The 22,025-nt window shown below is 46.0% G+C and overlaps 28 non-coding genes across 28 annotated transcripts; 14 read left to right on the top strand and 14 right to left on the bottom strand.

The window, feature by feature from the left end:
• Positions 1–116: 116 nt before the first annotated feature.
• On the bottom strand, positions 117–257 carry LOC132137226 (U4 spliceosomal RNA). The gene has a single exon (XR_009431861.1). It is a non-coding gene; the product is annotated as a U4 spliceosomal RNA (small nuclear RNA).
• Positions 258–7,075: 6,818 nt separating this feature from the next.
• Positions 7,076–7,157, top strand: trnas-gcu (transfer RNA serine (anticodon GCU)). Its single transcript has one exon. It is a non-coding gene; the product is annotated as a tRNA-Ser (tRNA).
• A 174-nt stretch (positions 7,158–7,331) lies between these two features.
• LOC132137064 (U4 spliceosomal RNA) lies at positions 7,332–7,472 on the bottom strand. Its single transcript, XR_009431703.1, has one exon. It is a non-coding gene; the product is annotated as a U4 spliceosomal RNA (small nuclear RNA).
• Positions 7,473–8,221: 749 nt separating this feature from the next.
• On the top strand, positions 8,222–8,303 carry trnas-gcu (transfer RNA serine (anticodon GCU)). The gene has a single exon. It is a non-coding gene; the product is annotated as a tRNA-Ser (tRNA).
• A 174-nt stretch (positions 8,304–8,477) lies between these two features.
• On the bottom strand, positions 8,478–8,618 carry LOC132137159 (U4 spliceosomal RNA). The gene has a single exon (XR_009431797.1). It is a non-coding gene; the product is annotated as a U4 spliceosomal RNA (small nuclear RNA).
• Positions 8,619–9,348: 730 nt separating this feature from the next.
• Positions 9,349–9,430, top strand: trnas-gcu (transfer RNA serine (anticodon GCU)). Its single transcript has one exon. It is a non-coding gene; the product is annotated as a tRNA-Ser (tRNA).
• Positions 9,431–9,604: 174 nt separating this feature from the next.
• On the bottom strand, positions 9,605–9,745 carry LOC132137130 (U4 spliceosomal RNA). Its single transcript, XR_009431767.1, has one exon. It is a non-coding gene; the product is annotated as a U4 spliceosomal RNA (small nuclear RNA).
• A 731-nt stretch (positions 9,746–10,476) lies between these two features.
• trnas-gcu (transfer RNA serine (anticodon GCU)) lies at positions 10,477–10,558 on the top strand. Its single transcript has one exon. It is a non-coding gene; the product is annotated as a tRNA-Ser (tRNA).
• A 174-nt stretch (positions 10,559–10,732) lies between these two features.
• On the bottom strand, positions 10,733–10,873 carry LOC132137148 (U4 spliceosomal RNA). The gene has a single exon (XR_009431784.1). It is a non-coding gene; the product is annotated as a U4 spliceosomal RNA (small nuclear RNA).
• A 732-nt stretch (positions 10,874–11,605) lies between these two features.
• Positions 11,606–11,687, top strand: trnas-gcu (transfer RNA serine (anticodon GCU)). The gene has a single exon. It is a non-coding gene; the product is annotated as a tRNA-Ser (tRNA).
• A 174-nt stretch (positions 11,688–11,861) lies between these two features.
• Positions 11,862–12,002, bottom strand: LOC132137136 (U4 spliceosomal RNA). The gene has a single exon (XR_009431772.1). It is a non-coding gene; the product is annotated as a U4 spliceosomal RNA (small nuclear RNA).
• Positions 12,003–12,732: 730 nt separating this feature from the next.
• Positions 12,733–12,814, top strand: trnas-gcu (transfer RNA serine (anticodon GCU)). The gene has a single exon. It is a non-coding gene; the product is annotated as a tRNA-Ser (tRNA).
• Positions 12,815–12,988: 174 nt separating this feature from the next.
• LOC132137129 (U4 spliceosomal RNA) lies at positions 12,989–13,129 on the bottom strand. Its single transcript, XR_009431766.1, has one exon. It is a non-coding gene; the product is annotated as a U4 spliceosomal RNA (small nuclear RNA).
• Positions 13,130–13,860: 731 nt separating this feature from the next.
• On the top strand, positions 13,861–13,942 carry trnas-gcu (transfer RNA serine (anticodon GCU)). The gene has a single exon. It is a non-coding gene; the product is annotated as a tRNA-Ser (tRNA).
• Positions 13,943–14,116: 174 nt separating this feature from the next.
• LOC132137128 (U4 spliceosomal RNA) lies at positions 14,117–14,257 on the bottom strand. The gene has a single exon (XR_009431765.1). It is a non-coding gene; the product is annotated as a U4 spliceosomal RNA (small nuclear RNA).
• A 751-nt stretch (positions 14,258–15,008) lies between these two features.
• Positions 15,009–15,090, top strand: trnas-gcu (transfer RNA serine (anticodon GCU)). Its single transcript has one exon. It is a non-coding gene; the product is annotated as a tRNA-Ser (tRNA).
• A 174-nt stretch (positions 15,091–15,264) lies between these two features.
• LOC132137127 (U4 spliceosomal RNA) lies at positions 15,265–15,405 on the bottom strand. Its single transcript, XR_009431764.1, has one exon. It is a non-coding gene; the product is annotated as a U4 spliceosomal RNA (small nuclear RNA).
• Positions 15,406–16,136: 731 nt separating this feature from the next.
• Positions 16,137–16,218, top strand: trnas-gcu (transfer RNA serine (anticodon GCU)). The gene has a single exon. It is a non-coding gene; the product is annotated as a tRNA-Ser (tRNA).
• A 174-nt stretch (positions 16,219–16,392) lies between these two features.
• LOC132137126 (U4 spliceosomal RNA) lies at positions 16,393–16,533 on the bottom strand. Its single transcript, XR_009431763.1, has one exon. It is a non-coding gene; the product is annotated as a U4 spliceosomal RNA (small nuclear RNA).
• Positions 16,534–17,264: 731 nt separating this feature from the next.
• Positions 17,265–17,346, top strand: trnas-gcu (transfer RNA serine (anticodon GCU)). Its single transcript has one exon. It is a non-coding gene; the product is annotated as a tRNA-Ser (tRNA).
• A 174-nt stretch (positions 17,347–17,520) lies between these two features.
• Positions 17,521–17,661, bottom strand: LOC132137125 (U4 spliceosomal RNA). Its single transcript, XR_009431762.1, has one exon. It is a non-coding gene; the product is annotated as a U4 spliceosomal RNA (small nuclear RNA).
• A 733-nt stretch (positions 17,662–18,394) lies between these two features.
• On the top strand, positions 18,395–18,476 carry trnas-gcu (transfer RNA serine (anticodon GCU)). The gene has a single exon. It is a non-coding gene; the product is annotated as a tRNA-Ser (tRNA).
• Positions 18,477–18,650: 174 nt separating this feature from the next.
• Positions 18,651–18,791, bottom strand: LOC132137094 (U4 spliceosomal RNA). Its single transcript, XR_009431732.1, has one exon. It is a non-coding gene; the product is annotated as a U4 spliceosomal RNA (small nuclear RNA).
• A 731-nt stretch (positions 18,792–19,522) lies between these two features.
• On the top strand, positions 19,523–19,604 carry trnas-gcu (transfer RNA serine (anticodon GCU)). The gene has a single exon. It is a non-coding gene; the product is annotated as a tRNA-Ser (tRNA).
• Positions 19,605–19,778: 174 nt separating this feature from the next.
• LOC132137124 (U4 spliceosomal RNA) lies at positions 19,779–19,919 on the bottom strand. The gene has a single exon (XR_009431761.1). It is a non-coding gene; the product is annotated as a U4 spliceosomal RNA (small nuclear RNA).
• Positions 19,920–20,670: 751 nt separating this feature from the next.
• trnas-gcu (transfer RNA serine (anticodon GCU)) lies at positions 20,671–20,752 on the top strand. Its single transcript has one exon. It is a non-coding gene; the product is annotated as a tRNA-Ser (tRNA).
• A 174-nt stretch (positions 20,753–20,926) lies between these two features.
• LOC132137123 (U4 spliceosomal RNA) lies at positions 20,927–21,067 on the bottom strand. The gene has a single exon (XR_009431760.1). It is a non-coding gene; the product is annotated as a U4 spliceosomal RNA (small nuclear RNA).
• A 731-nt stretch (positions 21,068–21,798) lies between these two features.
• Positions 21,799–21,880, top strand: trnas-gcu (transfer RNA serine (anticodon GCU)). Its single transcript has one exon. It is a non-coding gene; the product is annotated as a tRNA-Ser (tRNA).
• Positions 21,881–22,025: the final 145 nt, after the last annotated feature.

Here is a 22,025-nt window from a genome sequence, read left to right as displayed (position 1 = left end):
CGTTCACCTCATGCAGTGCGATTCAAAACGGTCGATGATCCGAATCAGGTGTGTTAAATAATGGAAGCACGCAATGCATTAAGGACACGAGACCTATTCTTCAACAACACGATAAGCTTCAAAAGAAGCTGGCAAAAATTGCCAAGGCTGACTCTATTTCAAGTCATCCTGGCGGGGTATTGGGTAAAGTTTTCAACCAGCAATGATCGCGCCTCGGATGAGCCTCATAGGCTACAATATTGCCTCTGCGAAAGAATGTCACCTTTATTTATATAGCGCTTTAAACAAAATACATTGCGTCAAAGCAACTGAACAACATTCATTAGGAAAACAGTGTCAATAATGCAAAAAATGTGACTTCCTGTTTGTTGTTGGCGGCTGTACTGCGTTTGAGCTCCGTCACTATATTCTTTTCATTGACTATTTTTAACTCAAAAATCAATTTTATACATCATCGTTTCCGTTTATATAACGTGTGAATATATCCTCTATTGTATTCTACAACAAAAACAATCAGAGCGCCTCGCTATCACTAGTTTTATTTTGATCTCCCGGGTCCGCTATTAGCTTTTAGCCCGGTAGCATCAGCGGCGTGGTTGCAGCTAACTGCGCCAACATTGCTAATACTCTATTCACACACATTACCACTGCTGTACTCACTGTTACTTGCTTTAATGGCGGATGAATGTCTCCACTCTGTGCAACTTGAGCTCGAGGCCGTGGGAAAGCAGATTCGCGACCTGGAGGTGAGGCAGGCCCAGCTGAGAGAGCGGAGAACCGCGCTGGAATCATCCCGGGCTGACGCTCACAAGTCCGGGGTAAGTATACAGCGATCTGCTAACAGTCCCACCACGTCTACTCTGTGTGTTTCTCTGCACAGGCCCGGTGCACCCAGGACGCGATCTTCCCAGATGTCCTTCACTGCGACGCCGGGACACCACGGACCCTGGGTGCATCCACAGCGGAGGACGCGAGCCGGGTCCCGGGCGACGACTTCTCCCCCTCCTGCCTTCGACATCTCCATCCGGAACTGCTTCGCTCCCCTCCGCGAGACAGGACGCGACGCTGTGATCATCGGAGACTCCATCGTCCGACACGTAAGTGCTACATTAGCCGAAGGTAAAGTGCACACTCATTGTTTGCCTGGTGCTCGTGTTCTCGATGTTTCTGCGCAGATACCCGCGATCCTGAAGGTCGACGAGAGCCCCAGAGCGGTCGTGCTTAACGCCGGGGTTAACGACACCACGCTGCGGCAGACGGAGACGCTGAAGAGGGACTTCAGCAGCCTGATCGAGACGGTTCGCAGCACGACGCCCGCGGCGACGATCGTCGTGTCAGGACCACTGCCCAGGTATCGGCGAGTTTTGTTCCACCCACTTAAATGATAAAAGTACTTGTGCTGTAAAAACTATTAAGACTGTGTCTGTTCCCCGAATAGTGAGGTCAAAATATAATGTAGGATCTAAAAAAAATCATATCGTAATTAAACCAGAAAAATGTAAAGTAAATGAACAAAAACAATTTTTAAAGTTTGGGCTCATAAATATTAGATCACTCACACCCAAAGCAGTTATTGTAAATGAAATGATCACAGAAAATAGTTTTGATGTACTCTGCTTGACTGAAACCTGGCTAAAACCAAATGATTATTTTGGTCTAAATGAGTCTACTCCACCAAACTACTGTTATAAGCATGAGCCCCGTCAGACTGGTCGTGGAGGAGGTGTTGCAACAATATATAGTGATATTCTCAATGTTACCCAGAAAACAGGATACAGGTTTAACTCTTTTGAAATACTTCTGCTAAATGTTACACTGTCAGACATGCAAAAGAAATCTAATGTATCTCTTGCTCTGGCTACTGTGTATAGACCACCACGGCCGTATACAGAATTCCTAAAAGAATTTGCAGATTTCCTCTCAGACCTTCTAGTTACAGTTGATAAGGCGCTAATCATGGGAGATTTTAATATTCACGTTGATAATGCAAATGATACATTAGGACTTGCGTTTACTGACCTAATAAACTCCTTTGGAGTCAAGCAAAATGTCACCGGGCCCACTCATCGTTTTAATCATACACTAGATCTAATTATATCGCATGGAATCGATCTTACTGCTATAGATATTGTACCCCAATGTGATGATATTACAGACCATTTCCTTGTATCGTGCATGCTGCGTATAACTGATATTAACTATATGTCTCAGTGTTACCGTCTGGGCAGAACTATTGTTCCAGCCACCAAAGACAGATTCGCAAATAACCTGCCTGATCTATCTCAACTGCTATGTGTACCCAAAAATACACATGAATTAGACGAAATTACTGACAACATGGGCACTATTTTCTCTAATACATTAAAAGCTGTTGCCCCCATCAAATTGAAAAAGGTAAGAGAAAAACGTACTGTGCCATGGTATAACAGTAATACTCACTCTCTCAAGAAAGTAACTCGTAGTCTTGAACGCAAATGGAGAAAAACTAACTAGGAAGTTTTTAAAATTGCATGGAAAAACAGTATGTCCAGGTATAGACAGGCTCTAAAAACTGCTAGGGCAGAGCATATCCACAACCTCATTGAAAATAACCAAAACAATCCAAGGTTTTTATTTAGCACAGTGGCTAAATTAACAAATTACCAGACGCCACCTGATTCAAATATTCCACCAACGTTAAATAGTAATGACTTTATGAATTTCTTCACTGATAAAATAGATAACATTAGAAATACAATAGCGAATGTAGATTCTACAGCATCTAACACTTCAGTTTCATCCATCGCACCCAAAGATAAACTGCAGTGCTTTACAAATATAGGACAGGAAGAGCTAAATAAACTTATCACTGTATCTAAACCAACAACATGTTTATTAGATCCTGTACCCACTAAATTACTAAAAGAGCTGTTACCTGTAGCCGAAGAACCGCTTCTCAATATCATTAACTCGTCGTTATCTTTAGGTCACGTCCCAAAACCATTCAAGCTGGCGGTTATCAAGCCTCTTATTAAGAAACCAAAACTAGATCCTAGTGTACTGGCAAATTATAGGCCTATTTCAAATCTTCCATTTATGTCTAAAATTTTAGAAAAAGTTGTGTCTGCTCAATTGAGCACCTTCCTGCATAAAAATGATCTGTATGAAGAATTTCAGTCAGGTTTTAGGCCCCACCATAGCACAGAAACTGCACTTGTTAAAATTACAAATGACCTGCTTCTTGCGTCAGATCAAGGCTGCATCTCATTTCTAGTCTTACTTGATCTTAGTGCTGCGTTCGACACCATAGATCATGACATACTCATAGATCGATTACAAAACTATACAGGTATTCAAGGGCAGGCTCTAAGATGGTTTAGATCCTACCTGTCCGATCGCTACCATTTTGTTTACTTAAATGGGGTGTCATCTCATTTATCATCAGTAAAATATGGAGTGCCACAAGGATCCGTCCTAGGTCCCCTTCTATTTTCAATATACATGTTGCCCCTTGGTAATATTATTAGAAAATACGGAATTAGCTTCCACTGTTATGCTGATGATACTCAACTATATATTTCAACGAGACCAGATGAAACTTCCCAATTATCTAAGCTAACAGAGTGTGTTAAAAATGTAAAAGATTGGATGACAAATAATTTTCTCCAATTAAATTCGGATAAGACAGAGATATTAATTATTGGACCAAAAAACACCACACAGAATCTTGTAGATTACAATCTGCAACTAGACGGATGTACTGTTACTTCCTCTACAGTCAGAAATCTGGGTGTTATATTGGACAGCAATTTGTCTTTTGAAAATCATATTTCCAATGTTACAAAAACCGCATTCTTCCATCTTAGAAACATTGCCAAGCTACGAAACATGTTATCTGTTTCTGATGCAGAAAAGCTAGTTCATGCTTTCATGACCTCTAGACTGGACTATTGTAATGGACTTCTAGGTGGTTGTCCTGCTTCGTCAATAAACAAGCTACAGGTAGTCCAAAATGCAGCAGCTAGAGTCCTTACCAGGTCAAGAAAATATGATCATATTACCCCAATTTTACAGTCTCTGCACTGGCTACCTATTAAGTTCCGTATCAGTTACAAATTATCATTACTTACCTATAAGGCCCTAAATGGTTTAGCTCCTGCGTACCTAACTAGCCTTCTACCACGCTACAACCCATCACGCACCCTAAGGTCACAAAACGCTGGACTTTTGGTAGTTCCTAGGATAGCAAAGTCCACTAAAGGAGGTAGAGCTTTTTCACATTTGGCTCCCAAACTCTGGAATAGCCTTCCTGATAATGTTCGGGGTTCAGACACACTCTCTCTGTTTAAATCTAGATTAAAAACGCATCTCTTTCGCCAAGCATTCGAATAATGTATCTCTTAAATTGTGAGTGTAGTTGCATCTGCATTTTTATTCTTTAGCTTGGGTTAAACTAATTTTACTTTGTTGGATCAGCAGCTATGCTAATGATGTCTCTATTTTGTTTCTATGTTTTGCCACGGGATTTACATCCCGTGGTAACTAGGATTTACACAAGCTCCAGTCTGGATCCAGAACACCTGAGAAGAGATGACCCTCAGAGGACCCCAGATGATGCTAACCTTGAATCAACAAACAGAACTAACAATTATTGCTACATGTGTGACTGCATCCTATAATTACTATTAATTAATAATATTGATAGTTCATCATCTAGCTGACTACGTCTTGTATTATTATTATTATTATTTTTATTTTTCTAAAATCCTGTCAAACGTGCACAAACTACTAGCTACTACTAAATATTGTAGAAACATAATTTTCTGTAAAGTTGCTTTGTAACGATTTGTATTGTAAAAAGCGCTATACAAATAAACTTGAATTGAATTGAATTGAAGTTTGAATTAAAGGCAGTTCATCATTGGATTCAGTTATGTCATCTCTGTTCAGTTAAATAGTGTCTGTGCATTTATTTGCAATCAAGTCAACGATATCGCTGTAGATGAAGTGTCCCCAACTAAGCAAGCCAGAGGCGACAGCGGCAAGGAACCGAAACTCCATCGGTGACAGAATGGAGAAAAAAACCTTGGGAGAAACCAGGCTCAGTTGGGGGGCCAGTTCTCCTCTGACCAGACGAAACCAGTAGTTCAATTCCAGACTGCAGCAAAGTCAGATTGTGCAGAAGAATCATCTGTTTCCTGTGGTCTTGTCCTGGTGCTCCTCTGAGACAAGGTCTTTACAGGGGATCTGTATCTGGGGCTCTAGTTGTCCTGGTCTCCGCTGTCTTTCAGGGATGTAGAGGTCCTTTCTAGGTGCTGATCCAGCATCTGGTCTGGATACGTACTGGATCCGGGTGACTGCAGTGACCCTCTGATCTGGATACAGACTGGATCTGGTGGCCACGGTGACCTCGGAACAAGAGAGAAACAGACAAATATTAGCGTAGATGCCATTCTTCTAATGATGTAGCAAGTACATAGGTTGTTATGGGAAGTGTTGCCGGTTCCGATTTACCTAATTAATGCAGCCTAAAAATCCTTTAACGGATTTGGATAATAAAAGCATATTAGTATGTTATGTGTATGCCAGGTTAAAGAGATGGGTCTTTAATCTAGATTTAAACTGCAAGAGTGTGTCTGCCTCCCGAACAATGTTAGGTAGGTTATTCCAGAGTTTAGGCGCCAAATAGGAAAAGGATCTGCCGCCTGCAGTTGATTTTGATATTCTAGGTATTATCAAATTACCTGAGTTTTGAGAACGTAGTGGACGTAGAGGATTATAATGTAAAAGGAGCTCATTCAAATACTGAGGTGCTTTTTAGTGATCTCCGACTGGCGAAGTCGAACATCATTAGCGCCGGCATGAATAACAATCTTACTGTATTTACGTTTAGCATTAGCCAGCACTTTTAAATTTGCCAAGATGTCAGGCGCTCTGGCTCCCGGTAAACATTTGACTATGGTGGCTGGTGTCTCTATATTCACGTTCCGTACAATAGAATCACCAATAACTAGAGCACTTTCATCAGGTTTCTCAGTGGGTGCGTCACTGAGTGGGGAGAACCTGTTTAATTTTTTGATCGGAACAGAAGAGCGGTGTTTTGACCCACGACTACGCTGCCTCACCGTCACCCAGTTGCCCTGCTGCTGGGGCTCTGTTTCCGGAAAAGAACAATGTATAGGAATCCCTGAGCTAGACGCATCCAAAGCCGTATCTAGAGCCCTAACATTTTTACTGTCCTCAATTACAGTTTGGATGCGTGTCTCTAATTCTGAAATCTTCTCTGTCAGCCTAACTATTTCCCTGCATTTATCACATGTGAATGGTGAATGGTGGCAAGGGTCGCGACCTTTCAGCTGGAGCCATGTGGACGTGGAACGACAGGGTGGTAAATAGCTCCAAACTGCGTGGTGTGTCTACGAAAACCAGTAGGCAGTATGTACGAGAAGCCTTATTCGCTGCTCTCTCTTTACTTAAAGAGGAGTGTGTGTTGCTTTCCCGAACCCCTGGGGGAAGAGAGTTATGGGTATCTTGGCAACAAAGGGGTGGAGTCGTAAAGCTCGTGGTCTGGGTCAGGATAGATTCTGTTTGACGAGGCCCCTGGGGAGTTGGGTAGGATACAGTGACGAGTGCAAAGACACTGCAAACAAGTTCTGAGGGAGGTCCTGTGTCAAATGTGCTACCTTTTGCTAGACTCAGGTGTTCTCTCAAAACGGCAACGGAGACCAGAACGACAGAGGGCCACAATGACAAGCGCTTGTCTGAGGGGGGTCATGAGATAGGAGCAAGCTCAGCTTTTAAGAGTACAAAGAACATCAGTCATAAACGATGAAAAATGCAACAGGTGCTGGACAAAGCCTTTCGCTTTTGCCTTTAAACTTTCGAGAGCGCACGTGTTTAACCTCCTGCATTCGAATGCGCAAACAAATGGAATATGCTTTGAAATTCTACGTGTTCAACTGTACGCATATCTCAGCGTACATGTACAAAAATGAACTATACTTTGGTGCCAAGGGTGAGCTTCAACATCACAGTGCTAAAAGGTTCTTCAGGAAAACCACCACAGCCCAGAGGTCAGTCGGGCCCTCACACGAGTGACGAGGTGGCCGAGTGGTTAAAGCAATGGACTGCTAATCCTTTGTGCTCTGCACGCGTGGGTTCGAATCCCATCCTCCTCGATCCTTGCTGTGATTGTTCATCTGCTTTGCACATTTGGTGCACTTTCCTTATGTGACATTTTCACCTCATGCAGTGCGATTCAAAACGGTCGATGATCCGAATCAGGTGTGTTAAATAATGGAAGCACGCAATGCATTAAGGACACGAGACCTATTCTTCAACAACACGATAAGCTTCAAAAGAAGGCGGCAAAAATTGCCAAGGCTGACTCTATTTCAAGTCATCCTGGCGGGGTATTGGGTAAAGTTTTCAACCAGCAATGATCGCGCCTCGGATGAGCCTCATAGGCTACAATATTGCCTCTGCGAAAGAATGGTGGCAAGGGTCGCGACCTTTCACCTGGAGCCATGTGGACGTGGAACGACAGGGTGGTAAATAGCTCCAAACTGCGTGGTGTGTCTACGAAAACCAGTAGGCAGTATGTACGAGAAGCCTTATTCGCTGCTCTCTCTTTACTTAAAGAGGAGTGTGTGTTGCTTTCCCGAACCCCTGGGGGAAGAGAGTTATGGGTATCTTGGCAACAAAGGGGTGGAGTCGTAAAGCTCGCGGTCTGGCCAGGATAAATTCTGTTTGACGAGGCCCCTGGGGGGTTGGGTAGGATACAGTGACGAGTGCAAAGACACTGCAAACAAGTTCTGAGGGAGGTCCTGTGTCAAATGTGCTACCTTTTGCTAGACTCAGGTGTTCTCTCAAAACGGCAACGGAGACCAGAACGACAGAGGGCCACAATGACAAGCGCTTGTCTGAGGGGGGTCATGAGATAGGAGCAAGCTCAGCTTTTAAGAGTACAAAGAACATCAGTCATAAACGATGAATAATGCAGCTGGTGCTGGACAAAGGTTAAACTTTCGAGAGCGCACGTGTTTAACCTCCTGCATTCGAATGCGCAAACAAATGGAATATGCTTTGAAATTCTACGTGTTCAACTGTACGCATATCTCAGCGTACATGTACAAAAATTAACTATACTTTGGTTTCAAGGGTGAGCTTCAACGTCACAGTGCTAAAAGGTTCTTCAGGAAAACCACCGCAGCCCAGAGGTCAGTCAGGCACTCACATGAGTGACGAGGTGGCCGAGTGGTTAAGGCGATGTACTGCTAATTCATTGTGCTCTGCACGCGTGGGTTCGAATCCCATCCTCGTCGGTCCTTGCTGTGATTGTTCATCTGCTCTGCACATTTTGTGCACTTTCCTTATGTGACACGTTCACCTCATGCAGTGCGATTCAAAACGGTCGATGATCCGAATCAGGTTTGTTAAATAATGGTAGCACGCAATGCATTAAGGACACGAGACCTATTCTTCAACAACACGATAAGCTTCAAAAGAAGCTGGCAAAAATTGCCAAGGATGACTCTATTTCAAGTCATCCTGGCGGGGTATTGGGTAAAGTTTTCAACCAGCAATGATCGCGCCTCGGGTGAGCCTCATAGGCTACAATATTGCCTCTGCGAAAGAATGGTGGCAAGGGTCGCGACCTTTCACCTGGAGCCATGTGGACGTGGAACGACAGGGTGGTAAATAGCTCCAAACTGCGTGGTGTGTCTACGAAAACCAGTAGGCAGTATGTACGAGAAGCCTTATTCGCTGCTCTCTCTTTACTTAAAGAGGAGTGTGTGTTGTTTTCCCGAACCCCTGGGGGAAGAGAGTTATGGGTATCTTGGCAACAAAGGGGTGGAGTCGTAAAGCTCGCGGTCTGGGTCAGGATAGATTCTGTTTGACGAGGCCCCTGGGGGGTTGGGTAGGATACAGTGACGAGTGCAAAGACACTGCAAACAAGATCTGAGGGAGGTCCTGTGTCAAATGTGCTACCTTTTGCTAGACTCAGGTGTTCTCTCAGAACGACAGAGGGCCACAATGACAAGCGCTTGTCTGAGGGGGGTCATGAGATAGGAGCAAGCTCAGCTTTTAAGAGTACAAAGAACATCAGTCATAAACGATGAATAATGCAGCTGGTGCTGGACAAAGGTTAAACTTTCGAAACGCACGTGTTTAACCTCCTGCATTCGAATGCACAAACAAATGGAATATGCTTTGAAATTCACGTGTTCAACTGTACGCATATCTCAGCGTACATGTACAAAAATGAACTATACTTTGGTTTCAAGGGTGAGCTTCAACGTCACAGTGCTTAAATGTTCTTCAGGAAAACCACCGCAGCCCAGAGGTCAGTCAGGCACTCACATGAGTGACGAGGTGGCCGAGTGGTTAAGGCGATGGACTGCTAATCCATTGTGCTCTGCACGCGTGGGTTCGAATCCCATCCTCGTCGGTCCTTGCTGTGATTGTTCATCTGCTCTGCACATTTTGTGCACTTTCCTTATGTGACACTTTCACCTCATGCAGTGCGATTCAAAACGGTCGATGATCCGAATCAGGTGTGTTAAATAATGGAAGCGCGCAATGCATTAAGCACACCAGACCTATTCTTCAACAACACGATAAGCTCCAAAAGAAGCTGGCAAAAATTGCCAAGGCTGACTCTATTTCAAGTCATCCTGGCAGGGTATTGGGTAAAGTTTTCAACCAGCAATGATCGCGCCTCGGATGAGCCTCATAGGCTACAATATTGCCTCTGCGAAAGAATGGTGGCAATGGGTCGCGACCTTTCACCTGGAGCCATGTGGACGTGGAACGACAGGGTGGTAAATAGCTCCAAACTGCGTGGTGTGTCTATGAAAACCAGTAGGCAGTATGTACGAGAAGCCTTATTCGCTGCTCTCTCTTTACTTAAAGAGGAGTGTGTGTTGCTTTCCCGAACCCCTGGGGGAAGAGAGTTATGGGTATCTTGGCAACAAAGGGGTGGAGTCGTAAAGCTCGCGGTCTGGGTCAGGATAGATTCTGTTTGACGAGGCCCCTGGGGGGTTGGGTAGGATACAGTGACGAGTGCAAAGACACTGCAAACAAGTTCTGAGGGAGGTCCTGTGTCAAATGTGCTAACTTTTGCTAGACTCAGGTGTTCTCTCAGAACGACAGAGGGCCACAATGACAAGCGCTTGTCTGAGGGGGGTCATGAGATAGGAGCAAGCTCAGCTTTTAAGAGTACAAAGAACATCAGTCATAAACGATGAATAATGCAGCTGGTGCTGGACAAAGGTTAAACTTTCGAAACGCACGTGTTTAACCTCCTGCATTCGAATGCACAAACAAATGGAATATGCTTTGAAATTCACGTGTTCAACTGTACGCAGATCTCAGCGTACATGTACAAAAATGAACTATACTTTGGTTTCAAGGGTGAGCTTCAACGTCACAGTGCTTAAATGTTCTTCAGGAAAACCACCGCAGCCCAGAGGTCAGTCAAGCACTCACATGAGTGACGAGGTGGCCGAGTGGTTAAGGCGATGGACTGCTAATCCATTGTGCTCTGCACGCGTGGGTTCGAATCCCATCCTCGTCGGTCCTTGCTGTGATTGTTCATCTGCTCTGCACATTTTGTGCACTTTCCTTATGTGACATTTTCACCTCATGCAGTGCGATTCAAAACGGTCGATGATCCGAATCAGGTGTGTTAAATAATGGAAGCACGCAATGCATTAAGGACACGAGACCTATTCTTCAACAACACGATAAGCTTCAAAAGAAGCTGGCAAAAATTGCCAAGGATGACTCTATTTCAAGTCATCCTGGCGGGGTATTGGGTAAAGTTTTCAACCAGCAATGATCGCGCCTCGGGTGAGCCTCATAGGCTACAATATTGCCTCTGCGAAAGAATGGTGGCAAGGGTCGCGACCTTTCACCTGGAGCCATGTGGACGTGGAACGACAGGGTGGTAAATAGCTCCAAACTGCGTGGTGTGTCTACGAAAACCAGTAGGCAGTATGTACGAGAAGCCTTATTCGCTGCTCTCTCTTTACTTAAAGAGGAGTGTGTGTTGTTTTCCCGAACCCCTGGGGGAAGAGAGTTATGGGTATCTTGGCAACAAAGGGGTGGAGTCGTAAAGCTCGCGGTCTGGGTCAGGATAGATTCTGTTTGACGAGGCCCCTGGGGGGTTGGGTAGGATACAGTGACGAGTGCAAAGACACTGCAAACAAGATCTGAGGGAGGTCCTGTGTCAAATGTGCTACCTTTTGCTAGACTCAGGTGTTCTCTCAGAACGACAGAGGGCCACAATGACAAGCGCTTGTCTGAGGGGGGTCATGAGATAGGAGCAAGCTCAGCTTTTAAGAGTACAAAGAACATCAGTCATAAACGATGAATAATGCAGCTGGTGCTGGACAAAGGTTAAACTTTCGAGAGCGCACGTGTTTAACCTCCTGCATTCGAATGCGCAAACAAATGGAATATGCTTTGAAATTCTACGTGTTCAACTGTACGCATATCTCAGCGTACATGTACAAAAATTAACTATACTTTGGTTTCAAGGGTGAGCTTCAACGTCACAGTGCTAAAAGGTTCTTCAGGAAAACCACCGCAGCCCAGAGGTCAGTCAGGCACTCACATGAGTGACGAGGTGGCTGAGTGGTTAAGGCGATGTACTGCTAATCCATTGTGCTCTGCACGCGTGGGTTCGAATCCCATCCTCGTCGGTCCTTGCTGTGATTGTTCATCTGCTCTGCACATTTTGTGCACTTTCCTTATGTGACACGTTCACCTCATGCAGTGCGATTCAAAACGGTCGATGATCCGAATCAGGTTTGTTAAATAATGGTAGCACGCAATGCATTAAGGACACGAGACCTATTCTTCAACAACACGATAAGCTTCAAAAGAAGCTGGCAAAAATTGCCAAGGATGACTCTATTTCAAGTCATCCTGGCGGGGTATTGGGTAAAGTTTTCAACCAGCAATGATCGCGCCTCGGGTGAGCCTCATAGGCTACAATATTGCCTCTGCGAAAGAATGGTGGCAAGGGTCGCGACCTTTCACCTGGAGCCATGTGGACGTGGAACGACAGGGTGGTAAATAGCTCCAAACTGCGTGGTGTGTCTACGAAAACCAGTAGGCAGTATGTACGAGAAGCCTTATTCGCTGCTCTCTCTTTACTTAAAGAGGAGTGTGTGTTGTTTTCCCGAACCCCTGGGGGAAGAGAGTTATGGGTATCTTGGCAACAAAGGGGTGGAGTCGTAAAGCTCGCGGTCTGGGTCAGGATAGATTCTGTTTGACGAGGCCCCTGGGGGGTTGGGTAGGATACAGTGACGAGTGCAAAGACACTGCAAACAAGATCTGAGGGAGGTCCTGTGTCAAATGTGCTACCTTTTGCTAGACTCAGGTGTTCTCTCAGAACGACAGAGGGCCACAATGACAAGCGCTTGTCTGAGGGGGGTCATGAGATAGGAGCAAGCTCAGCTTTTAAGAGTACAAAGAACATCAGTCATAAACGATGAATAATGCAGCTGGTGCTGGACAAAGGTTAAACTTTCGAAACGCACGTGTTTAACCTCCTGCATTCGAATGCACAAACAAATGGAATATGCTTTGAAATTCACGTGTTCAACTGTACGCATATCTCAGCGTACATGTACAAAAATGAACTATACTTTGGTTTCAAGGGTGAGCTTCAACGTCACAGTGCTTAAATGTTCTTCAGGAAAACCCCCGCAGCCCAGAGGTCAGTCAGGCACTCACATGAGTGACGAGGTGGCCGAGTGGTTAAGGCGATGGACTGCTAATCCATTGTGCTCTGCACGCGTGGGTTCGAATCCCATCCTCGTCGGTCCTTGCTGTGATTGTTCATCTGCTCTGCACATTTTGTGCACTTTCCTTATGTGACACTTTCACCTCATGCAGTGCGATTCAAAACGGTCGATGATCCGAATCAGGTGTGTTAAATAATGGAAGCGCGCAATGCATTAAGCACACCAGACCTATTCTTCAACAACACGATAAGCTCCAAAAGAAGCTGGCAAAAATTGCCAAGGCTGACTCTATTTCAAGTCATCCTGGCAGGGTATTGGGTAAAGTTTTCAACCAGCAATGATCGCGCCTCGGATGAGCCTCATAGGCTACAATATTGCCTCTGCGAAAGAATGGTGGCAATGGGTCGCGACCTTTCACCTGGAGCCATGTGGACGTGGAACGACAGGGTGGTAAATAGCTCCAAACTGCGTGGTGTGTCTATGAAAACCAGTAGGCAGTATGTACGAGAAGCCTTATTCGCTGCTCTCTCTTTACTTAAAGAGGAGTGTGTGTTGCTTTCCCGAACCCCTGGGGGAAGAGAGTTATGGGTATCTTGGCAACAAAGGGGTGGAGTCGTAAAGCTCGCGGTCTGGGTCAGGATAGATTCTGTTTGACGAGGCCCCTGGGGGGTTGGGTAGGATACAGTGACGAGTGCAAAGACACTGCAAACAAGTTCTGAGGGAGGTCCTGTGTCAAATGTGCTAACTTTTGCTAGACTCAGGTGTTCTCTCAGAACGACAGAGGGCCACAATGACAAGCGCTTGTCTGAGGGGGGTCATGAGATAGGAGCAAGCTCAGCTTTTAAGAGTACAAAGAACATCAGTCATAAACGATGAATAATGCAGCTGGTGCTGGACAAAGGTTAAACTTTCGAAACGCACGTGTTTAACCTCCTGCATTCGAATGCACAAACAAATGGAATATGCTTTGAAATTCACGTGTTCAACTGTACGCATATCTCAGCGTACATGTACAAAAATGAACTATACTTTGGTTTCAAGGGTGAGCTTCAACGTCACAGTGCTTAAATGTTCTTCAGGAAAACCACCGCAGCCCAGAGGTCAGTCAGGCACTCACATGAGTGACGAGGTGGCCGAGTGGTTAAGGCGATGGACTGCTAATCCATTGTGCTCTGCACGCGTGGGTTCGAATCCCATCCTCGTCGGTCCTTGCTGTGATTGTTCATCTGCTCTGCACATTTTGTGCACTTTCCTTATGTGACACTTTCACCTCATGCAGTGCGATTCAAAACGGTCGATGATCCGAATCAGGTGTGTTAAATAATGGAAGCGCGCAATGCATTAAGCACACCAGACCTATTCTTCAACAACACGATAAGCTCCAAAAGAAGCTGGCAAAAATTGCCAAGGCTGACTCTATTTCAAGTCATCCTGGCAGGGTATTGGGTAAAGTTTTCAACCAGCAATGATCGCGCCTCGGATGAGCCTCATAGGCTACAATATTGCCTCTGCGAAAGAATGGTGGCAATGGGTCGCGACCTTTCACCTGGAGCCATGTGGACGTGGAACGACAGGGTGGTAAATAGCTCCAAACTGCGTGGTGTGTCTATGAAAACCAGTAGGCAGTATGTACGAGAAGCCTTATTCGCTGCTCTCTCTTTACTTAAAGAGGAGTGTGTGTTGCTTTCCCGAACCCCTGGGGGAAGAGAGTTATGGGTATCTTGGCAACAAAGGGGTGGAGTCGTAAAGCTCGCGGTCTGGGTCAGGATAGATTCTGTTTGACGAGGCCCCTGGGGGGTTGGGTAGGATACAGTGACGAGTGCAAAGACACTGCAAACAAGTTCTGAGGGAGTTCCTGTGTCAAATGTGCTAACTTTTGCTAGACTCAGGTGTTCTCTCAAAACGGCAACGGAGACCAGAACGACAGAGGGCCACAATGACAAGCGCTTGTCTGAGGGGGGTCATGAGATAGGAGCAAGCTCAGCTTTTAGGAGTACAAAGAACATCAGTCATAAACGATGAATAATGCAGCTGGTGCTGGACAAAGTTTAAACTTTCGAGAGCGCACGTGTTTAACCTCCTGCATTCGAATGCGCAAACAAATGGAATATGCTTTGAAATTCTACGTGTTCAACTGTACGCATATCTCAGCGTACATGTACAAAAATGAACTATACTTTGGTGTCAAGTGTGAGCTTCAACGTCACAGTGCTAAAAGGTTCTTCAGGAAAACCACCGCAGCCCAGAGGTCAGTCAGGCACTCACATGAGTGACGAGGTGGCCGAGTGGTTAAGGCGATGGACTGCTAATCCATTGTGCTCTGCACGCGTGGGTTCGAATCCCATCCTCGTCGGTCCTTGCTGTGATTGTTCATCTGCTCTGCACATTTTGTGCACTTTCCTTATGTGACACTTTCACCTCATGCAGTGCGATTCAAAACGGTCGATGATCCGAATCAGGTGTGTTAAATAATGGAAGCGCGCAATGCATTAAGCACACCAGACCTATTCTTCAACAACACGATAAGCTCCAAAAGAAGCTGGCAAAAATTGCCAAGGCTGACTCTATTTCAAGTCATCCTGGCAGGGTATTGGGTAAAGTTTTCAACCAGCAATGATCGCGCCTCGGATGAGCCTCATAGGCTACAATATTGCCTCTGCGAAAGAATGGTGGCAATGGGTCGCGACCTTTCACCTGGAGCCATGTGGACGTGGAACGACAGGGTGGTAAATAGCTCCAAACTGCGTGGTGTGTCTATGAAAACCAGTAGGCAGTATGTACGAGAAGCCTTATTCGCTGCTCTCTCTTTACTTAAAGAGGAGTGTGTGTTGCTTTCCCGAACCCCTGGGGGAAGAGAGTTATGGGTATCTTGGCAACAAAGGGGTGGAGTCGTAAAGCTCGCGGTCTGGGTCAGGATAGATTCTGTTTGACGAGGCCCCTGGGGGGTTGGGTAGGATACAGTGACGAGTGCAAAGACACTGCAAACAAGTTCTGAGGGAGGTCCTGTGTCAAATGTGCTAACTTTTGCTAGACTCAGGTGTTCTCTCAGAACGACAGAGGGCCACAATGACAAGCGCTTGTCTGAGGGGGGTCATGAGATAGGAGCAAGCTCAGCTTTTAAGAGTACAAAGAACATCAGTCATAAACGATGAATAATGCAGCTGGTGCTGGACAAAGGTTAAACTTTCGAAACGCACGTGTTTAACCTCCTGCATTCGAATGCACAAACAAATGGAATATGCTTTGAAATTCACGTGTTCAACTGTACGCATATCTCAGCGTACATGTACAAAAATGAACTATACTTTGGTTTCAAGGGTGAGCTTCAACGTCACAGTGCTTAAATGTTCTTCAGGAAAACCACCGCAGCCCAGAGGTCAGTCAGGCACTCACATGAGTGACGAGGTGGCCGAGTGGTTAAGGCGATGGACTGCTAATCCATTGTGCTCTGCACGCGTGGGTTCGAATCCCATCCTCGTCGGTCCTTGCTGTGATTGTTCATCTGCTCTGCACATTTTGTGCACTTTCCTTATGTGACACTTTCACCTCATGCAGTGCGATTCAAAACGGTCGATGATCCGAATCAGGTGTGTTAAATAATGGAAGCGCGCAATGCATTAAGCACACCAGACCTATTCTTCAACAACACGATAAGCTCCAAAAGAAGCTGGCAAAAATTGCCAAGGCTGACTCTATTTCAAGTCATCCTGGCAGGGTATTGGGTAAAGTTTTCAACCAGCAATGATCGCGCCTCGGATGAGCCTCATAGGCTACAATATTGCCTCTGCGAAAGAATGGTGGCAATGGGTCGCGACCTTTCACCTGGAGCCATGTGGACGTGGAACGACAGGGTGGTAAATAGCTCCAAACTGCGTGGTGTGTCTATGAAAACCAGTAGGCAGTATGTACGAGAAGCCTTATTCGCTGCTCTCTCTTTACTTAAAGAGGAGTGTGTGTTGCTTTCCCGAACCCCTGGGGGAAGAGAGTTATGGGTATCTTGGCAACAAAAGGGTGGAGTCGTAAAGCTCGCGGTCTGGGTCAGGATAGATTCTGTTTGACGAGGCCCCTGGGGGGTTGGGTAGGATACAGTGACGAGTGCAAAGACACTGCAAACAAGTTCTGAGGGAGGTCCTGTGTCAAATGTGCTAACTTTTGCTAGACTCAGGTGTTCTCTCAGAACGACAGAGGGCCACAATGACAAGCGCTTGTCTGAGGGGGGTCATGAGATAGGAGCAAGCTCAGCTTTTAAGAGTACAAAGAACATCAGTCATAAACGATGAATAATGCAGCTGGTGCTGGACAAAGGTTAAACTTTCGAAACGCACGTGTTTAACCTCCTGCATTCGAATGCACAAACAAATGGAATATGCTTTGAAATTCACGTGTTCAACTGTACGCAGATCTCAGCGTACATGTACAAAAATGAACTATACTTTGGTTTCAAGGGTGAGCTTCAACGTCACAGTGCTTAAATGTTCTTCAGGAAAACCACCGCAGCCCAGAGGTCAGTCAAGCACTCACATGAGTGACGAGGTGGCCGAGTGGTTAAGGCGATGGACTGCTAATCCATTGTGCTCTGCACGCGTGGGTTCGAATCCCATCCTCGTCGGTCCTTGCTGTGATTGTTCATCTGCTCTGCACATTTTGTGCACTTTCCTTATGTGACATTTTCACCTCATGCAGTGCGATTCAAAACGGTCGATGATCCGAATCAGGTGTGTTAAATAATGGAAGCACGCAATGCATTAAGGACACGAGACCTATTCTTCAACAACACGATAAGCTTCAAAAGAAGCTGGCAAAAATTGCCAAGGATGACTCTATTTCAAGTCATCCTGGCGGGGTATTGGGTAAAGTTTTCAACCAGCAATGATCGCGCCTCGGGTGAGCCTCATAGGCTACAATATTGCCTCTGCGAAAGAATGGTGGCAAGGGTCGCGACCTTTCACCTGGAGCCATGTGGACGTGGAACGACAGGGTGGTAAATAGCTCCAAACTGCGTGGTGTGTCTACGAAAACCAGTAGGCAGTATGTACGAGAAGCCTTATTCGCTGCTCTCTCTTTACTTAAAGAGGAGTGTGTGTTGTTTTCCCGAACCCCTGGGGGAAGAGAGTTATGGGTATCTTGGCAACAAAGGGGTGGAGTCGTAAAGCTCGCGGTCTGGGTCAGGATAGATTCTGTTTGACGAGGCCCCTGGGGGGTTGGGTAGGATACAGTGACGAGTGCAAAGACACTGCAAACAAGATCTGAGGGAGGTCCTGTGTCAAATGTGCTACCTTTTGCTAGACTCAGGTGTTCTCTCAGAACGACAGAGGGCCACAATGACAAGCGCTTGTCTGAGGGGGGTCATGAGATAGGAGCAAGCTCAGCTTTTAAGAGTACAAAGAACATCAGTCATAAACGATGAATAATGCAGCTGGTGCTGGACAAAGGTTAAACTTTCGAGAGCGCACGTGTTTAACCTCCTGCATTCGAATGCGCAAACAAATGGAATATGCTTTGAAATTCTACGTGTTCAACTGTACGCATATCTCAGCGTACATGTACAAAAATTAACTATACTTTGGTTTCAAGGGTGAGCTTCAACGTCACAGTGCTAAAAGGTTCTTCAGGAAAACCACCGCAGCCCAGAGGTCAGTCAGGCACTCAAATTGAGTGACGAGGTGGCCGAGTGGTTAAGGCGATGGACTGCTAATCCATTGTGCTCTGCACGCGTGGGTTCGAATCCCATCCTCGTCGGTCCTTGCTGTGATTGTTCATCTGCTCTGCACATTTTGTGCACTTTCCTTATGTGACACTTTCACCTCATGCAGTGCGATTCAAAACGGTCGATGATCCGAATCAGGTGTGTTAAATAATGGAAGCGCGCAATGCATTAAGCACACCAGACCTATTCTTCAACAACACGATAAGCTCCAAAAGAAGCTGGCAAAAATTGCCAAGGCTGACTCTATTTCAAGTCATCCTGGCAGGGTATTGGGTAAAGTTTTCAACCAGCAATGATCGTGCCTCGGATGAGCCTCATAGGCTACAATATTGCCTCTGCGAAAGAATGGTGGCAATGGGTCGCGACCTTTCACCTGGAGCCATGTGGACGTGGAACGACAGGGTGGTAAATAGCTCCAAACTGCGTGGTGTGTCTATGAAAACCAGTAGGCAGTATGTACGAGAAGCCTTATTCGCTGCTCTCTCTTTACTTAAAGAGGAGTGTGTGTTGCTTTCCCGAACCCCTGGGGGAAGAGAGTTATGGGTATCTTGGCAACAAAGGGGTGGAGTCGTAAAGCTCGCGGTCTGGGTCAGGATAGATTCTGTTTGACGAGGCCCCTGGGGGGTTGGGTAGGATACAGTGACGAGTGCAAAGACACTGCAAACAAGTTCTGAGGGAGGTCCTGTGTCAAATGTGCTAACTTTTGCTAGACTCAGGTGTTCTCTCAGAACGACAGAGGGCCACAATGACAAGCGCTTGTCTGAGGGGGGTCATGAGATAGGAGCAAGCTCAGCTTTTAAGAGTACAAAGAACATCAGTCATAAACGATGAATAATGCAGCTGGTGCTGGACAAAGGTTAAACTTTCGAAACGCACGTGTTTAACCTCCTGCATTCGAATGCACAAACAAATGGAATATGCTTTGAAATTCACGTGTTCAACTGTACGCATATCTCAGCGTACATGTACAAAAATGAACTATACTTTGGTTTCAAGGGTGAGCTTCAACGTCACAGTGCTTAAATGTTCTTCAGGAAAACCACCGCAGCCCAGAGGTCAGTCAGGCACTCACATGAGTGACGAGGTGGCTGAGTGGTTAAGGCGATGGACTGCTAATCCATTGTGCTCTGCACGCGTGGGTTCGAATCCCATCCTCGTCGGTCCTTGCTGTGATTGTTCATCTGCTCTGCACATTTTGTGCACTTTCCTTATGTGACACTTTCACCTCATGCAGTGCGATTCAAAACGGTCGATGATCCGAATCAGGTGTGTTAAATAATGGAAGCGCGCAATGCATTAAGCACACCAGACCTATTCTTCAACAACACGATAAGCTCCAAAAGAAGCTGGCAAAAATTGCCAAGGCTGACTCTATTTCAAGTCATCCTGGCAGGGTATTGGGTAAAGTTTTCAACCAGCAATGATCGCGCCTCGGATGAGCCTCATAGGCTACAATATTGCCTCTGCGAAAGAATGGTGGCAATGGGTCGCGACCTTTCACCTGGAGCCATGTGGACGTGGAACGACAGGGTGGTAAATAGCTCCAAACTGCGTGGTGTGTCTATGAAAACCAGTAGGCAGTATGTACGAGAAGCCTTATTCGCTGCTCTCTCTTTACTTAAAGAGGAGTGTGTGTTGCTTTCCCGAACCCCTGGGGGAAGAGAGTTATGGGTATCTTGGCAACAAAGGGGTGGAGTCGTAAAGCTCGCGGTCTGGGTCAGGATAGATTCTGTTTGACGAGGCCCCTGGGGGGTTGGGTAGGATACAGTGACGAGTGCAAAGACACTGCAAACAAGTTCTGAGGGAGTTCCTGTGTCAAATGTGCTAACTTTTGCTAGACTCAGGTGTTCTCTCAAAACGGCAACGGAGACCAGAACGACAGAGTGCCACAATGACAAGCGCTTGTCTGAGGGGGGTCATGAGATAGGAGCAAGCTCAGCTTTTAGGAGTACAAAGAACATCAGTCATAAACGATGAATAATGCAGCTGGTGCTGGACAAAGTTTAAACTTTCGAGAGCGCACGTGTTTAACCTCCTGCATTCGAATGCGCAAACAAATGGAATATGCTTTGAAATTCTACGTGTTCAACTGTACGCATATCTCAGCGTACATGTACAAAAATGAACTATACTTTGGTGTCAAGTGTGAGCTTCAACGTCACAGTGCTAAAAGGTTCTTCAGGAAAACCACCGCAGCCCAGAGGTCAGTCAGGCACTCACATGAGTGACGAGGTGGCCGAGTGGTTAAGGCGATGGACTGCTAATCCATTGTGCTCTGCACGCGTGGGTTCGAATCCCATCCTCGTCGGTCCTTGCTGTGATTGTTCATCTGCTCTGCACATTTTGTGCACTTTCCTTATGTGACACTTTCACCTCATGCAGTGCGATTCAAAACGGTCGATGATCCGAATCAGGTGTGTTAAATAATGGAAGCGCGCAATGCATTAAGCACACCAGACCTATTCTTCAACAACACGATAAGCTCCAAAAGAAGCTGGCAAAAATTGCCAAGGCTGACTCTATTTCAAGTCATCCTGGCAGGGTATTGGGTAAAGTTTTCAACCAGCAATGATCGCGCCTCGGATGAGCCTCATAGGCTACAATATTGCCTCTGCGAAAGAATGGTGGCAATGGGTCGCGACCTTTCACCTGGAGCCATGTGGACGTGGAACGACAGGGTTGTAAATAGCTCCAAACTGCGTGGTGTGTCTATGAAAACCAGTAGGCAGTATGTACGAGAAGCCTTATTCGCTGCTCTCTCTTTACTTAAAGAGGAGTGTGTGTTGCTTTCCCGAACCCCTGGGGGAAGAGAGTTATGGGTATCTTGGCAACAAAGGGGTGGAGTCGTAAAGCTCGCGGTCTGGGTCAGGATAGATTCTGTTTGACGAGGCCCCTGGGGGGTTGGGTAGGATACAGTGACGAGTGCAAAGACACTGCAAACAAGTTCTGAGGGAGGTCCTGTGTCAAATGTGCTAACTTTTGCTAGACTCAGGTGTTCTCTCAGAACGACAGAGGGCCACAATGACAAGCGCTTGTCTGAGGGGGGTCATGAGATAGGAGCAAGCTCAGCTTTTAAGAGTACAAAGAACATCAGTCATAAACGATGAATAATGCAGCTGGTGCTGGACAAAGGTTAAACTTTCGAAACGCACGTGTTTAACCTCCTGCATTCGAATGCACAAACAAATGGAATATGCTTTGAAATTCACGTGTTCAACTGTACGCATATCTCAGCGTACATGTACAAAAATGAACTATACTTTGGTTTCAAGGGTGAGCTTCAACGTCACAGTGCTTAAATGTTCTTCAGGAAAACCACCGCAGCCCAGAGGTCAGTCAGGCACTCACATGAGTGACGAGGTGGCCGAGTGGTTAAGGCGATGGACTGCTAATCCATTGTGCTCTGCACGCGTGGGTTCGAATCCCATCCTCGTCGGTCCTTGCTGTGATTGTTCATCTGCTCTGCACATTTTGTGCACTTTCCTTATGTGACACTTTCACCTCATGCAGTGCGATTCAAAACGGTCGATGATCCGAATCAGGTGTGTTAAATAATGGAAGCGCGCAATGCATTAAGCACA

This window comes from Carassius carassius, unplaced genomic scaffold, assembly GCF_963082965.1.
Source record: "Carassius carassius unplaced genomic scaffold, fCarCar2.1 SCAFFOLD_68, whole genome shotgun sequence".
In the NCBI taxonomy this organism is placed as follows: domain Eukaryota; kingdom Metazoa; phylum Chordata; class Actinopteri; order Cypriniformes; family Cyprinidae; genus Carassius; species Carassius carassius.
This window is presented reverse-complemented; position numbering and strand designations above follow the sequence as displayed.